Source organism: Octodon degus, unplaced genomic scaffold (genome assembly GCF_000260255.1).
Source record: "Octodon degus isolate 3935 unplaced genomic scaffold, OctDeg1.0 scaffold00267, whole genome shotgun sequence".
NCBI classification, from domain to species: domain Eukaryota; kingdom Metazoa; phylum Chordata; class Mammalia; order Rodentia; family Octodontidae; genus Octodon; species Octodon degus.
Window position 1 is genome coordinate 2,551,057 of NW_004524843.1, and position 18,700 is coordinate 2,569,756.

The following is an 18,700-nucleotide window of genomic DNA, read 5'->3' on the forward strand; positions in this document are numbered from 1 at the left end:
GCATTAATTCTCCTTTACCAAAGGCAATAAATAATATAAAGTAATTTTTTATTTTTAAACTCATGGTTTTAAATTTAAACTTGCATCATTAGTACATGCAAGGCTTGCTGACACAGACAATTCTGGGCCCCTCTTGTACAATTTCTAATTTTTTTGGTCAGACTGGGCCTGGGAATCTGTGTTTCTGAAGTTTCCCAGTCATGCTGCTGCTGACCTGGGATTCATATTTCAAGGCCCACAGTTCTAAACCACAAATATAAAAGAAATATAAAAGTTTTTTAAGAATAGAAACTTTATAGATATAAGAATTTTTTTTTTCTTGTGGCAAAGCTCATTTAATACCTTTCCTATCACTGGGAGAAATTATCAGATGGTTTGGCCCATGGATTCAGAGGATGAGGCCCATGGTCAGCTGGCACCATGGTAGGAGCATCATCGTGGGAGGCCTTGGAGCAGCAAGGCTTCTTGGTTCATGGTGGTGGAGCTTCGTGCCTGGGAAGCAGAGCAGGGGAACAGTGGCAGAGAGAAAGGTGTGTGGGTCAGATACGCTAACAAATGTCTTGCTTCCATGACCTGCACAAACACCTAAATGTGTATTTACTAATCTGCTAGGCATTTCTTAATTCAGTCCAGCTGACTTACCATGATTATAGTCCATATTCAAGAATGGAGATTGCAGTTGCTTCTATACCTGACCCTGTTTGAGAAATGACTTCAGAATTACAAAATCATCAAGAGGTATGATGACTATGAACAAAACGCAGTGTCTAAATATTTTTTAAAGCAACCAAGATTGATTTCAGTACAAGTCTGTTTCTCTACCTTTTTTTTTGAATTTATGTATTTGGTACAGGGTCTTGCTACACAGCTCAGACTTATAGTGATCCTGTTTTTTAACCTCCCCAGCTCTGGGATTACAGGCATGCACCACCACACTGGGTCTTCATGGTCAGTTCAGCAGGTCCAGAAGTGGGGTTGCCATAGCATGTGGTATCTTAAATCAAACCCAGGTCTTTGTGCTTGCCAGGCAGGCACTTAGACTACTTACCCCTCTGAGTTATCTGGCTGGCCCTCTTCTTCTACTTTTAAAGCTTGCTTTGCAGCTCTGATCTTTGGCCTGGCTACTCCGATTCAGTACATCTGGATGGGATCGCAAAATCCGAAATTTTATCAGGAATTATTAAGAAGACCTGGTGACAAAGAGCACAAAAATTGGGCTTCAAAGTGCAGTGTTGAGGGCATTTATTGAAGAATGAAGAGGGGAACGCCATGGTTTAGATTTTTTTCTGAAAATTTAAGCAGGCATCAAGTTGCCCTCCATCCCATACCGTACCCCAGCCAGGGGCAGTTTCAGGCCATCTGCCTTCTAAAGGAAGAATGAGCATTTAAGTAGGAGACACTGACACCAGCACTGTCATGGTAGTGCTATGCCAACGCTTTGTTGGACTCACAGGAGTGAACTTGTGGATTGTTTTCCCCAGTTTACCTTGAGGATACCACATGTACACGCCCAAAGGGGCACGGTTGACACATTTCTTACTCTAATCTGCTAAGCAGACCTATAAAGTGTAATGCAATGGCAGGGATACCAAAAGGACATGCAGTATTTGCAGGCAGATTTTTTTAAGTCCATGGGCACTGATTGGGGTCATTCTCCAAATATCAGGCACTGATCTCTGGCGGCCTAGTGATTCTATGTAATAAGCAGGAAGTACAGAGGCAGGATGACTTGGCACTCGGGGATTGGTCCTTACAGCCTACAGCATGGTGATCAATTACAGATCACAGTGACCATCTGCTTCTAAGACCCAGAAGCAACCAGAACTGGAACAGGAGCTCTTAGCTGGGCAACTAAGAGACTGGAGGCCACTGGCTTGCGGGGGCGGGTGATGATTAGCTGTTGCATAATAAGTCTTTCATAAGTGAAGCAGGCTGTTGAAAGAGAATTCTGACAAAAGATATTTCTGTCTTTTTAGTGCTGAAAATAGTGTGCACATTTTAAAGCATGAGAATGAGATCTTTGGCTGTTACTATAAACCTTTAAAAGGTTTCACTGGGTTCTAGAACTCACTAGTACTTAACAAAAACCAGACATTAGATTTGTTCCTCAGTCTTGGGCATTTCAGTCCCACGGTCTCTCATCGAAGCCACTGTATTCTTTTTATTTTGGTACAGAGGTCTGACTTAATTAAGTGAACATCTGTGGCACCTGTGCCTGCTTCAAATCATTTTTACTGATTAAGCAGCATGATTTTTACCCCACATTTGCCAATATTCTATTGAGTATGTAAGTGTATAATGACTAAAGCATGCTCATTCTTTTCTGGGAATGTCGGCCGTTTTAATACCAATTTGGAGTGCCTCAAATTTGATAAGATTAAACATAAAGCAACAAAATAGTACTGTATAAAAAAACCCCTTCTTCAACTGTGGAAAGCCCACATCTGAAGCTTCTTAGATCATCTGTACTTGACTCACGTTGAAGTTTATATTATTGCTAAGTGTAACTATTTAGAACCAAAAAAATGTTTAAATTTAGAGAGAACATTTTTTTTTGAAAGAAAAAGAAAAGCCTCTTGAGTTTCTAAATCACATCATATACAGGTGAGGCAATGAAAACCATTATAATAAATCAATAGTTTATCAGCCTCGTCTTTTAAGGTCAGAGATTTTAAAGTGCTTTTTGAAACTTGTGTGGTTTTATTACTGTCTATTAATTGACAGTGGCTTAATTAATATTATTTCTAAAACCCCGAATTTGAGTAAAGCAATCAAGATTCTGACAAATTAAGCAGCTTTTTTTTTAAAAAAAGAGGGAATACAGCATCAGCACATTTTTGGCTGTTGTTTGATTTCAATGGGGTTGTAGTTTAGGTCTAAAATGTCCCACAAAGTCTCACGTGTGCATAAGGGGGGGCTTCTGGGATATGAGTGGATCATAGGGATGCAGCAGTCGCTGGCGGAGGCTCCTGATGAGCTTATAACTAAATGCACTGCCTTTCCTTTAAATTGTAACTGTTGGATGATTTCTTCTCCCTGATATAAAAGCGGATACAACTGGCTAATAGCAACGTGCAAATGAGCAAACCACTCCCATTGAAAATCCATTCTCCCTCTGCTTCTATTATTTTTCCACATCCTCCTCTGGACCTTTTTTTCCCCTCATCTTCCTTGTTCTTCCTTTTCTTAAGAGAAGAGGAATGGAGGAAGATTTGCTTTCCTTTCCAGAAACACCTTTATACGCACTGGTAGAAATTTAGAATCACAAAACACAAAAATTTCTGAATGCTGAGAAACAAAAGTAGCTCTTATTACAACAGATTTTAAGAGAGAGAATTGAATTAATTTTTTAAAGAAATTGTAATAGGGCTTTTCAGTAATTAAGAATACTCCTTTCTCTTTGGGATTAGGTTAAAATGTGGATTTTGAAAGTCAGACCTGAGACCCTGCTTTTTTAATAAGCTCCTGGTGAGTCTGGTGAGTCTGCTTCCAGAGCAAGCTTTGGGTTTGCAAGGATCCGGCCTGGTCACTTTATGAATATACTCTTCCCTTCACTGAACAACTTTGAAGATTTGAATATATCTTCATTGCTTTTTCTAGCTGTCTTATGATTTCTTAGCATTTATAGTAGGAAAGATATATACTGTACTTGTAAAATCTGTACTCATTTTAGATATTAATATTGTAGAATAGCAAGGAAAATGTATGATTCTACACTGTAAAACTTAGGTACTTTTATCCCAAGACTATCCCTAACTCTGAAGGTAGCCCTAACCCTATACCTGTCCCTAACCCTTGACTTCAATACTTCGGTACTTACACACAAACACTATCAGTAATCCTTAATGTTACTCTAAACCTAACCCTAACACTGCACCTCACTACTCAGGTTGTTGTACCCGATCCTAACCCTATCCCTAACCTTAAACCTAATTCTAACTCTATACCTTGAAACATGAATATTTACACCCCAATATCAACCCTAACCCTACCGCTAACCCTGTACCCTAATACTCAAGTACTTGCACTTAACATTAATCCTAACCATAATCAAAACCCTAAAACTAAATTGAACCCTGAACTAAAATATTAGGGAACTTGTGCCCCCAGACTAACCTGACTTCAAACCTTAAGACAATACATGAATAATAGCACCAGACTAAACTACCCCTAATCCTAAACTTAACCCTAAACCTAACCATATTCTGGACCCCAATTATAGAATATTTGCAAACCAACACTATCCCTAACCCTAATCTTTTTCCTAACCCTAATCCTCATCCCAATGCCTGTACCTGTTTCTAACCCTAATCCCAGTACTTGCACCAAAATACTCAATTACTTGTAATCAAAATCTATCACTAATGCTAAATTTCAAACTTGTATCCTAATACTCAAGTACTTATACCCAATACCTACCATCACCCTGAAACTTCCTCTAAAAATCCCTTCAGTATTTTAGCACAGATGTACCCCTAACCATTACCCTTGCCCTAACTCTAAACCTGATATTTGTAACCAAATACTGAAGTATTTGTATCCCAACACTACCCCTAAACCTATAATCTTAACACTAATACCTATACCCCAATACTCTGAAAATCATAACCCAACACTGTTTCTAACACTAGTGGTAATATCTGTAACTTACTACTCAGGTACTTAGGCTACAAACTGTTCCTAATCCCAACCATAAGCCTGACACCCTCACCTTAATACTCAGGTACTTGCACCCCAACACTGTACCTAAGACTCACACTAACACTAATCCTATACCTGCATCCCCGTACTCTAGAACTTATACCCCAACATGATCCCTAACTCTTACTATAATACTCATACCCCAATACTTTTACACTTGTTACTCAACTGCATCTCTGAACCTAATAGTAACCCTAACTACAGTATGAACAACCCAGTGCTCAGATGCCTACAACTCAACACTATCCACAGCCCTATCCCTAATTCTAACCCTAACTTGCAGACCAATATATATAAATATACCCCAACATTATCCCTAATTCTAACCTAATCCATAACCCTAATATGCACAATACAGTAGTTGGACATCTGCACCCCAAGTATATCCATAAATCTAAAACTAAGTCTATATCCACATGCCAATATTTGGGCACTTGCCCCACAACCATTTCCCTAAGCTAACCCAGACTTGACCCTGATACTTATGCCTGGATATTTAAGGCACTTGAACCATAACACTATCCACAACCTTAACTCTAGCCCTCATGCTTCCCCATACCCAGATATTAATACCCTAAAACAATACCTATTCCTAACAATAACACAAACCCTAGAGCTAACCTTAAGTATCTATACCCTAACACTTGTGTACTGGCGCAACAACACAATTGATAATTCTAATCCTATCCCTAGATTTAACCCTAACACCTGCCCCACAACACTAAAGTACTTTCAAATATAATCCATGAAATTAACCCTAAACATAAATCTAATCTCTGTACCCCAATGATCAAGTATTTGAACCTCAAACACTACCCCGAATGACTGCATCATAACCTTAACTCTAATAGTCCTAAAAATTGGGTAGTTTCAACCCTGTGTTATCCCTAACCCTAATATTAATGCCTATACCACAATACTCTGATAATCACACTCCAACATTATCTCTAATCCTATTCCTAACACTAAGCCTAATACCACCAAATCAATACAACACTATTCGTACCTCTAACCATAACTCCAATACAAACATCTCAACCCTTGGGTACACTCACCACACACTAGCCTTAACATTCATCAGAGCACTAACCCTAGTATCCACATCTCAATAAACTGATACATGTACACAACACAATTCCCAAGCCCAACCCTCATATATACACCCTAATACTCTGGTACTTGTAAACAAAAATTATCCCAACCTGGGGGCCAGGGAGATGGCTCGGTGGAATAAGTGCTTCCCTGGCAAGCGCAAGGGCCTGAGTTCAACCCCTGATTCCAAAAAAAAAAAAAAAAAAAAACCCTGTGTAAAAATTAACCCAACATAAAAATTATCCTAATCCTAACCTTAACACTCACAACTGACTACCCAGGTATGTGCACACCAAAACATTCTGTAACGCCATCCTAAACCTACCCTACCCCTAATGCCCACAAACCAATACAACACAATCCCTAATCCTAAATCTAATCCTAATATTCACACCCCAATTGTTAGTTGTCTACACACCAGCAATATCCCTATACATGAATCTATCACTAAAACTAAGTTAAAATAGACATACCCCCAACCTAGGTACTTGAACCCCAATTCTATTCATAGCCTTAGCTCTAGTATACCCTAATACTCTGGGGTGTTTTTTTTGTACACTAACACTATTCATAACCCTATTGTTACCATACCTTTAAACCTAGTACCCACACATGAGTACTCAGATAGTAGTAATGCAAAACTACCTGGAAAAGTATCCCTTAGGGGCTAGGGAGATGGCTCAGTAGAATAAGTGCTTCCCTGGCAAGCGCAAGGGGCTGAGTTCAATCCCTGGTTCGGAAAAAAAAAAAAAAAAACCTATCCCTAAACCTAACTGTAAAGGTAATCCTAATAACTGTATTACAATAATCAGGTATGTACCCACAACCACTATCCCTAACCCTAATGCTATCCTTAACCCATACCCTAGTACTCACAATCAAATACTCAGGTACTTGCACTGTAGCACTATCCCTGACACTAACCCTAGCTCTAATTCTAATCCAAACCTTCCCAAATTCTAAGGTACATCCAATCAAACACTTTCCCTACCCTAACCCAAGCCCTAACCATGACTATGACCCTAACCCACCCCAACTCTAACCCTAAACCTAATCCTAATCCTGGCACCACAATATATGGGCAGTTGAAACCTACCACCATCCCTAACCCTCCTCCTCACACTAACCCTGATACACATAGCCCAGTTCTCTGGTAATTAAACCCCAATACTATATCTAACACTAATCATGACACTAACCCTAATACCTGCAATCCTTCTGCACTTGTGCGCCAACATTATCCCTAACCTTCAACCTAATATCCTGCAATCTAATACTTAGGTACATGTACCCCAACACTACCTCTAACCTTCAGCCTAACATTAATCTAATACTGATACTTGCACACCAGTTAGTGGGTGATTGCAACCCAGCACTACCCCTACTTTTCATTCTAACCCTAACATGAACACACAAGCCAATTAACAGATGTATCATTCCAAATTATGTACAAGCTAACCCTAACCCTAACCCTAATCCCTATTCCCCAATACTCAGATGCTCGCACCTGTTTCTAAACCTAACAATAAACATAACCCAAATACTCCACCACACTATCTGGTACTTGACTCCAACACTGCCTTTAACCCTAAAACTAAGATCTGTATCCCAAAACTCAGATACAGGTACCGCAAAATTTCCAAACACCGTAACCATAACCTGACCCTAATAACTGTATGTCTAAAACTTGGTTACCTGAACTTGAACCCTATACATAAAAATAATCATATCCCTAAACTTAACCCTAGTACTCACACCAGAATACTTGGCTACTTGAACCCCAACACTATTCCTGACTGTAACTATAAATGTAAATGTAACCCTAACCCTAGCCATAATATCTATGCCACACTTCTCAGGTACTTGCACCCAAATACAGTTTCTTACCATAAACCTCACATCCACACCCCAATATATGGGCGTTTGCACTCCAACACTATTCTTCACTCTCACCCTAATACTAACACCCATACCATAATAATTTGGTAATTACACCCCAACACTATCTCTAACTCGAACACTACTGTAAGAATTAATACCCATACTTCAATTCTTGAGTACTTGCACTCCAACACAATCCCCAGCCCTATCCCTTACTCTAATACCTGCATTCCAATATTTAAGCACTTTGTATCCAACACCATCCCTAACCATCCCCTTTGCTGATTCTATGAACCCAAAGCCTGGGTATTTACAATACTACACCACACTATCAATCACCCTTTTCCTAAATATAACCCTAATACTTACACCCCAATACTTGGGTACCTGCACCCTAAAACTACCCTAACTTGAACCCTAGCTTATGCCTAACTCTAATATCTGCCTCCCAATACTTGGATACTTGCACACCAAATGACCCTTGACCTTAACTTGAACACTAACCTTATTTCAAACTCTAAAGCCTGCATGCCCATACTTGGGCACTTATACACCACCACTATCAATAACCCTAATCTTATCCCTAACCCTTAGTCTAATACTCACACCTGAATACTCAGATACTTGTACCATAACACTTCCTGACTCTAATCCTAACCCTGACCTTAGCCATAACCCTGGCCTTAATACCTGCTGCACAACACTCATGTACTTGTATCCAACTGTATCCCTTACCCTAGCCCTACATGAAATACAACACCCCAGTGCTTGGGTATTTACATGTCAACACTATACCTAACCATAACATTAACCTTAAACCTTATATCTAGGCACAAATATTCTGACACATGCATCCAGTGTCCTCAACTCTAACCCTAAGGCTAAAGTTTAACCATAATATCCATACCTCATTACTTTGTTACTTATACCACAATAATATCCTTACCTTAATCTAACCATAATTCCCACAAGCCAATACTCAAGTACTTATACCCTAGCACTATTCCCAGCTCTAAACCCCTATCCACATCCCAGTATTCAGGTATAACATAGCAGAAGATGACAGTGAGTGAAGACAAGCCCCCATACAAGAGACCATTGTGAAGGAACAAGGAAGCTTTTATTGCAAATCTGCCCACAAAAACCAATATCCTAGAAACTCAAGTCTGGATCTACCAGATGTAGGTACTCACCTGAATTTGTCTTTCAGGTTATATACTTTTTAAGTTTCCATAGTAACCACATGACCTCACTGCCTCATTTTTAGGAATTTTACAAGAATGTCATAATTAACATGAGGTTTACATTTGTCAGACACTGTTGACCATCTACCTGTTATGAGGCAGTGTGGTTTAATGTTTGCCCTATTCCCCAAGTTGTTCTAACTATATTTGTTCCTATTTTATGACCCTAGTTTTCTCTAAGTGGGTTTGAGGTTATCTATGTGGGAGAGGAGGAGGAGGTGAGTTTATCCATAGTTTAAGTGAACTTAAGTGACCCTCCCGTAAAATGGAGTCTCTTATGCCTCATCACTAGATCCCCCAAATTATCCTAATATTTTCACACCAAAACTCAGGTCCTTGAACATCAACACTATCCCTACACCTAACTGTATCCCTAAACTTAACCCTAATACCTGTATCCAAATACTGAAGTACTTGAACCCTAGTTCTATCCTTAATTCCAACTTTAACCCTAACTCTGAACTTGCCTCTAATACATAAATCACGGTACACAAGTACTTGTACTAGACACTCTCCATAACCCTAAACCCAACATCTGTGCCTTAATACCCAGGTACTTGAACCCCAGCATTATACCTTACCCTCCCATGAACACTAACTCTAATGCTCACACCGCAGTCCTCCAATACTTGTATTCCATCCATATTTGTAACCTAATCCAAACCCTAATACCCAACCCCTATTACTTGCACTCCACTACTTGGATTCTTGCATGCCAACACCATTCCTAACACTACCAGTAACTCTAATCCAAACCCTAATCCTAATACCCATACTCTAGTAGATGTGTATTTGTAGCCCAACCCTTTACCTAGGCCTGACCCTATCCCTCACCATAAAACCAACACCTTAACACTCAGTTATTTGCATTCTAACAGTATCCATAAATCTAACCACAAGCCTAATCCATGAGTGCTTGCACTCCAACCCTATCCCTACCCCTAATACCCTCATTAAATAATGGGGTACTGGCATTGTAACACTAACTCTAATGGATGTACCTCAATATTCAGTTAAATGCATGCCAACACTATGCATAACATTAACACTAACACAAGTGCTACCCCCTAATTCCAGCATCCCAAAACTTGTACCTGAACACTATTCATATCCCTGACACTAACAATCAACAATTCCTAATGCCTGCATTCCAATACTTAAGTACTTGTAACTCAACACTACCCCTAACAATCTAACCATAACATTGAATCTAAATTCTGAATCCAATCCTCAGGTACTTGCAACCCAAAACTATCCCTCACCCTAATCCTCATATCTTCACACCCTTATGTAGACACTTGCACCCAACACTTTCCTTAACTTTAAAACTAACCCTAACACTGCATCTAATTCTAATACCTCCACCCCAACACCCATGTACTTGCAGTCCCAAACTATCTCTAAGCCTAAACCTACCACTAGCACCCATACCTCAATACTCAGGTATTTGTATTCTAACACTGTCCCTAACACTAACATTAAAGGTACCCTTGTCCTTAACACCCACAGCCCATAGAATTGTACCTCAACACTATGTATATCTCTAGCATGAATCTTAACTCTATCCTTAAACTAGATTGAGACTGGGTATGGTGGTGTGCACCTGTAATACCAGCTCTTGGGAGGCTGAACACGGGTGGATCACCAGGAGTCTGATCTACATAGTGGGACCCTGTAGACCCATACTAAAATACAAAAAAGTAAATATTAACCCAAGGAAAAATGAATTTCCTGTTAATGGTTTATTTCTACAAGAATGCTTTGTCTCTTACTCGACCTTGCTCGTGTCAGGGTTCTCCACTCCACTCGTCCCAAATGTGGCTCCACACCCCCTGAAAAGCTGTGTGCTCAATAAAAACATTCAGGGAGTCCCAGTCTTAGTCTGATAAGAGCTCTGACCCTGTGGTCACCTTTGCATTTTCAATTATTACCTCTGTTGGGGGCCTGTCCATTAGCTCAGTGGTTTAAGTCACTTCTTAAAAACAAAGTAATCAGGATGCTGTGGTTCTATTCCCAGATCCTCAAGCCATGCCAGACCTGCCCTGAAGGCATCCTGAGCCAACCAAAAAACAAACAAACAAACCCCACAAATTTCTACCTCTGTCTCTTTTATTCTTTGTTGGAGCCTCACCCAGGCAATTAGGAGTCTGGTCAGCCTCCATAATGCCTTTGCATTCCAACACTTACAATAGGCAACCTTAAGACTAGTATTTCTAACCCTTATACCCTCATCTCAGTAGTCACATACTTGAACCTAAACACTGCCACTAACTAACACTAGACCTGCCCTACCCCTAAACCCAAAATATACACTGTGATACATGGGTAACTCACTCCAACACTACCCATAAACCAAGCCCTAAATTTAAAAAAATAACCATTACCACAACCCTAATACCCACAACTCAAAACTATACCAAACACTAACACAAACCCTAAGTCCACCCATAACCATAAACCCACATCCCAATTGTGGTACACTTACAGTCCAACATAATCTACAACCATAGCATAACACAAACCACATGCCTAACACCCATATACCAATATTCAGGTAGTAGCACCCAAATATGGTACATAACCCTAACCCTAATTCTAAACCTAACCCTAAAGTTACCCCGACTGCAACTGTAACCTTAACTCTAACCTTAACCCTATAACCACAAGTCAATATTTGGATACTTATATGATACTACTATCTGTAATCCAAACTCTAAACTTAACCCTAATGTCTGCATCCCTCATTTCAGGTACTTGCATACTAAGACCATCCTTAATCTCAATTCTATTCTCTAAACCTAACCATAAAACTCATTCCCACACACTAATACTTAGGTACTTGTATCTCAACATTATCTTAAACTATAACACTAATGCTTATACTCACATCCCAATCCTGGGAAATTTATGCTCCAATATTATCCCTAATCTTATTCCTAACTTTAATCCTAAACCTAATACCTGCAACGCAACTCTTGAGTACATGCATTTCAATACTCTGCTTAACCCTACCCCAACCCTAACCTTAATAGTAGACCTAAAACCCACACACTAATACTAGGGTAATTATATACCAATAATATCTCTAACTTAACCATCACCATAAATCTAATACATGAACCCCAATATTCAGGTATTTACATTCTGACAGTATCACTAACCCTAATCCTAACCCAAACTCTAATAACTACACTCAAATTCTGGGGGATTTGCAACCTAATACTATCCCTATCTCTAGCATTGACCTTGAAATTACACTAACCCCTACCTCAATAATCTGTTACTTGCATTTCACCAGTTTGTAACTCTAATCTTAATCCAAACCCTATATTAATCCAATACCTAAAGCTCTATATCTTAATCCAATACCCAAAGATCTATAATAGGTAAATTGAAAGACAACACTACACCTCATCTGAATCCTAACCATAAACCTACCACATCCACTCTCCAATGCTCAGAAACTCGCATTCCATCCCTATCTCTAACCCTAACCTTCATACATGCATCCAATACTTGGTTACTTGTACCCCAATACTATTCCCTAAGCCAAACCCTAAACCTGGCTTTAATATCCACAACCCAACACTCAAGTGCTTATACTCAAATACTCTCCTTAATACTAATCAAAACCTTAAAAGCACTCCCCAATACTTTAGTACTTCCATTAGAATGCTATGCCTAACTAGAGCACTAACACTAACACTACCCTTAACCTTGATATCAACACATCAATACTTTGTTAGTTATCCCAAAACTTATACATAACCCTAATGCTAACATCCAAAACAAAATAATTAGATACTTACAGTCCAATACTATTCACAACTCTAATCCTAACACTAAGCTTAATATCCACTCCCCAGTTCATGAGTACTTACCAAAATTATCTCTAACACCAACACTAACCCTACCACTAACTCTAATAACGGCACCATAATCTCAGATACTTGACCTTCAATAGTATCACTAATTCTGACACTAACCCTAAGCATACCAATAAGCCTAAAATTTGCACCCTGAAACTTTGGTACTTGTGCCCACAACCAGTCCATAACACTAATCTAAACTCAAACCCCGATCCTAACTCTCACACCCCAATGCTCAGGGACTAGCATATCAATGCTATTTCTAACCACAAACTTAACTCTTATACTCATACCCAAGTACTCAGATCTTTGTACCTCAATACTATCCATAACTCTAATTCTAACCCTAATTCTACACTTAATCCTAATACCCACACCCCAAGACTTGTTCACTGCACCCCAATCCTAAACTTAAACCTAACCATAACCATAACCATAATATTCTCACCCAAATTTTTTAGTATCTGCACCTCAGCACAGTACTTAATTCTAACATTAACCACAATACCTGCACACCAATACACATGTACGTACACTCCAACACTGTCCCTAAAAAACCCTGGCTGAAGCTAATACCCACACCACAATTCCGGGATGCATCTCACAGTTCTATGGAATGCAGCTTCCTCAACACTACTCCTGACTCTAACACTGACATCAAACCTACACCAAATCCTGACATCCACTGGGTTAATCACACCCCAATAGTATCGCTAATATTGCACTAATCCTAACAGGTAAACGTGCACCCTAATACTTAGGTCCTTGCATTCCTACAGTATCCACAACTCTCAATCTATGCCTAACTCTAATAACCCCACAAAACCTCAGATATGTATGCACCAACACTAACCCTAATCCAAAAATGTTAAAACTCATATCTGCATATTAAAATATGAATGCTTACATTAAATCACTCTGTAACTCTAAAACTAACCCTAATATCCAAACTCCAATAGTAAGGTTCTTGCAACCCAAAACCATCCCTAACCATAACCTTCATACACAGACAACAATATGCAGGTAATTATCCAACATTATCCCTAACCCTAACACTAGCCTTCACCTTAACCCTAACCCTAACCCTAACCCTAATCCCAATAGTGATAACCAAATTCTCAAGTACTTTCACACAAACAATATCCTTAACACTTACACTCACCCTAAACCTACCACTAACTCTAAAATCGGCAACCCAATATTTTAGAACTTGCACCTCAACAGTCTACATAAATCTAATCCTATTTATAAATTTAACCCTATCCTTAATATCCATACTCCAGTATCTAGTATCCTTGTTCTCCAATACCTTAACCTTAACACTAAAAACCTTAACACTCACAGCAACACCTCAGTAATCAGGTACTCGCATTCCAACATTGTTATCCTTACCTGCAGGATAAGCCACACAAAACTTCGGATATATGCACCCAATACTGTTGTTAACCCTATTGCTGTCCCTAACCCTAGCCCTCACATGCATGTTCACATTCCAATAGTTGGGTACTTGCTTTCCAGCACTATCCTTAACCCTGGCCAAAAACCTAACCCTAATATGTGCAGACAAGTATCTATGTTTTTGCAACCCAACATCAACTCTACCCCTAACCCTAATACACAAGCTCCAGTATTGAGTACTTGGACCACAACACTATTAATTAACTGAACACTGATCATAATACCTGTGGTCGATTAGCTAATGGTCAACTTGTAACACCCAGAGGGACTAAAACAGCATGGTTCTGGGTGTAGAAGTCCCACCTGTGGATTGTTGCCAGGAACATTAAAGGAGACCTGGACGGGAAGATGGAGTGCTGTTGGTTCTCCTGGAGGAGCTTGTTACACTGACTTTCTTGATATGAACTTAGCTGTTGTCACCATCAAAGGAGCTTGGGTCTTCACTCTCACTGAGGATAGGTGTGGTTCTTTGGGAGGCATCTATTCCTATCTTGAATGTCCCTTCCTGGCTCCAGTGCAGATTCCTCAGCCTTCTGGCTCAGATCCTTCATTCATTGGCTCAGACTTTCTAGCTTCCACCAGTGACCTTTGGGCATTTCCAATGCAGATCCTTGACACAGAGTTGCATGAGACATTCTCATTCTCATTCATTATATGAGAATTCTCATTCTCCCTAAGTCTTAGGCAGGACTTTGCCATGGGATTCAGGCTCTCAGCTGAATTCTCTGGGGCTCTAGTGTGTGGACAGATGGTTTGCATTCCTCTGCACTTGACTTTTGGGTGAATAATATAAAATAATCCTATAAATTATGTATCCTTTATTAAGTTGAGTCCCTTGCAAACCCTGACTACAGCACTATACCTAACCCTAACCCTAACTGTAATCCTAATACTTGCACCCCAGTATTCTAAAATTGCACCTCAACATCATCCTTAACTCTGACACCAACCATACACCTAAACCCAGTACTTGCGTACTTGAATACTAACACGATCCATAATCCAAACTCTCATACCTTTACCCAATACTCAGATACTTGTACACAATACTAATTATAACTCTAGTAATAAACCTAAAGCTAAGACTGATTACCACACCCCAGAGCTCTGTTGTTTGCAACACAAAAACATACATTAATCTTACCACTAACTCTAACCCTACCCTTCCTGTTAATTCCCGCGCCACTATACTTGGGTACTTGCACTCCAAATCTATCACTATCCTTAATCCTAACCATAACACAGTCCATAATATACACCAATACTTGAATACTTGCCCTCATCCCTAAATCTAACAATAACCCTAATACCCATACCTTAATACTTGGATACTTGCAGCTCAACATTATGCATAGCCCTCCTCCTGCACCCAACATGAATCCTAAACCTAACACCAGCATCACAATTCTTTGGTACTTGCAACCTAATGTACCCTAACCTAAACCTTAACCTTAACCCTAATACCTGAAACCTAATATTTGGATACTTGAACCTCAACATTGTTCTAATCCAAATTCTAATATTAAAACTAATATTCATACCCCAATACTTGAGAACTTACATTCTGACACTACCCATAACCTTAACCCTTACACCTGCCTTGAATGCTCAGGTATGTGCATATCAATGTCCCCCCAATGCTAGAAGTAACCCCAATTTCCAGAATCCAATAATTAGGTACTTCCATTCCAACACTACCCATAACTCTATACCTAACCTAATACTGAACCCCCATAATTGAGAAATTGCACCACCAAACTATCCTAACCCTAAGTACTTGCGTATTTGTACCCTAGAATTATTCTTGACTATAACACTAACCTTAACCCTATAGCTAACCCTAATACCCACACCCCAAAATTCAAGGACTTGTTCCTCAGCACCATCCCCAGCCATAAACCCACTTCTAACTCTAGCACTTGTATTCTACTCCCTTTTCTGTCATTTTGAGACAGGGTCTAGTTATGCCACTCAAGCTGGCCTTGCGCTCATTTTGAGACTCAGGCTGGTCTCAAACTCGCAAGATCCTCCTGCCTCACCCTCCTGAGTGCTAGGCTTTACAGATGTACTCCACCATACCCAGTATTTATAATCTCATGTTAATAATCTAGTACTTGCATTCCAACACTGTGACTCTAATTCTAATCCTAAAACTAACCCTAATAATTATACCCCAAAACTTAGGTGCATGAACCCAAACACTTTCCTTAACCCTAATCTTATCCCTAACACTAACCCTCATGCTCATCCCACATCCCATTACTCAGGAACTTGCATTGCAACACTATCCCTAATCCTAACCTTAAAACTTACTCTAATAACTGCCTACAAATATTTGGGTACTTGCACCTCAATACTATCTTTAATTCTAACACTAACCCTAACTAAAAGTAACACTCATATCATCCAATATTTGGGTACTTGCACCCCAACACTATTCATGAGTTGAACCCTACTGCTAAATTAATACCCATACCCTAACACTTGAGTACTTATGCCCCCAAACTATCCCTAACCTAACCCTGTCCCCTATAAGTAAAACTCACACCCGCATACTAACACAAGGTTCAGTGTCTCCCAAAACTACCCCTAAACTGAACACTAGCACTAATATCCAAACTCCAATACTGGAGCCTCAGAAACCCAACACTGTCTATAACACTAACCATCAGCCTAAAGCTTAGATCATAATACTTGGGGACTTTCATTCTCAAAGTATCCCTAACCCTAACATTATTGCCCACACATGAATTTCTGGGTACTTGTGCAAGTCTAACACTATCCTTAACTCTAACAGTAATATTAATTCTGCTCTTAAACCTACTTCCTGCACCATAGTAATTGGTGCATTGTATCCCAACACTATCATTAACCCTAACATCCTCACATAAGATTTGAATCTAAAAACCACACAACATGTACTACTGCCTTCCTAAGGACGATGCCATTGAACCTTCAGACTGCTACCCAATTAATAAAAAAAGAAACAACATATGTATCTTGTATGGTACCTATCCTGACCTTTAGTACCTATCCTGTAGTGTCCTTTGGAGCTAATGTATTTCAATAAAGTTGATGCATTTAGATGAGATCAATACACGATAAAGGGACAGATACATTCCAACGGGGTCAATGGAGTATAACGGGGCCTATGTATACCAGTGGGGCCATGCATTGCAATCCAGCCATTGCAATTCAGTGGAGCGTATAAGCCTCAATGGAGCCCATGCACTTTAAATAGAGGCCCAAAATCTTCAATGGAAAATTATTTTAAAATTATCAAAAAAAATTCTTAGAAAACATGAAAATAAATATATAATTTGGGTTATTCCACTTCCAGGGCACATGCATAATACACTAAGTTTAAACTTATTTCATACCCTGACACCAGTTTGGGTGCTGAGAGGGAGAACCCAGCAGCTTGCTACCCAGGTTGGCTACTGAGCCCACTTCCGGGGTGCCTGCACCCACATTGAGTCTATCCCCACATTTTTGGGATCCCACCAACACAAATGTCAGTAATATACAGATCCCAGAAGAAGAAAAGCCCACATCGTTGTCAGAACTGTTCCCGGCATGTTCTCCCTCTATTTTGAATTCTGACATGAGATGCAAACGTTCCCAACCAAAGTCCCAACCAGAGAGTGCGCTGGTGTCCGCACGGGGCAGCTGCGGCACAGCACATGGCCACTCGCAGTTTTAACACCAGCCATTCCAGCATAAAGAATTGTCAAAGAAATTGTTTGTTTGTTTGTTTCCTTTGTATGGTTTCATGCTCATATCAAGTGAAGACTATTTTCTTATCACATTCCTTTTGGGTTAGGCTCTGCCCATTTTTGGGATCCCACCAACACAAATGTTAATAATATGCAGATCTGGCCTTTCCTGAGAGGGTTTCACATCATCCAAGCTTCACTTCCTGGGGAGGTTGCTAAGACAAATCCTAACTCTTGCCAAATCTTACTAATGTGCTGAGTAGATCTGATGCTATCATATGGGTGCTCATCAGGAGCCAAATCTCTGTACATACATATTAATCACCTCACTATTTCTTGACTACTAATTCCCATAAAAATAGAAACTTTGAGCCAACTCCACAATGTGCATTCCTTTTGAACAATGCAATCTCAATGTTTTTACTTAATTTTGCTTATGAAAGCCAAGTTACTTTCCATTCTTAAGAAATATTTTCATGAATTGACCCAAGCTTGTTGTCTCTGTTGGTTGGTCTAGGACATCTGATCAACCTCTGTGAGAATTGCATTTCTTTTCAAAAGGAAGAAACCTTTTTTCACACGGATGCCCCAAAAGCTGCATGCCTGTTGTCCCTTTTCATCCCCATCACTGGGCTTGTTTTCTGAAATTTTAAGCAGATGATAACTAATTATGTGATACTTTCCCACTTTGTGCACTTACACTTTTTCTTTCTTCTCATTCCTACTAAAACAGACAGTT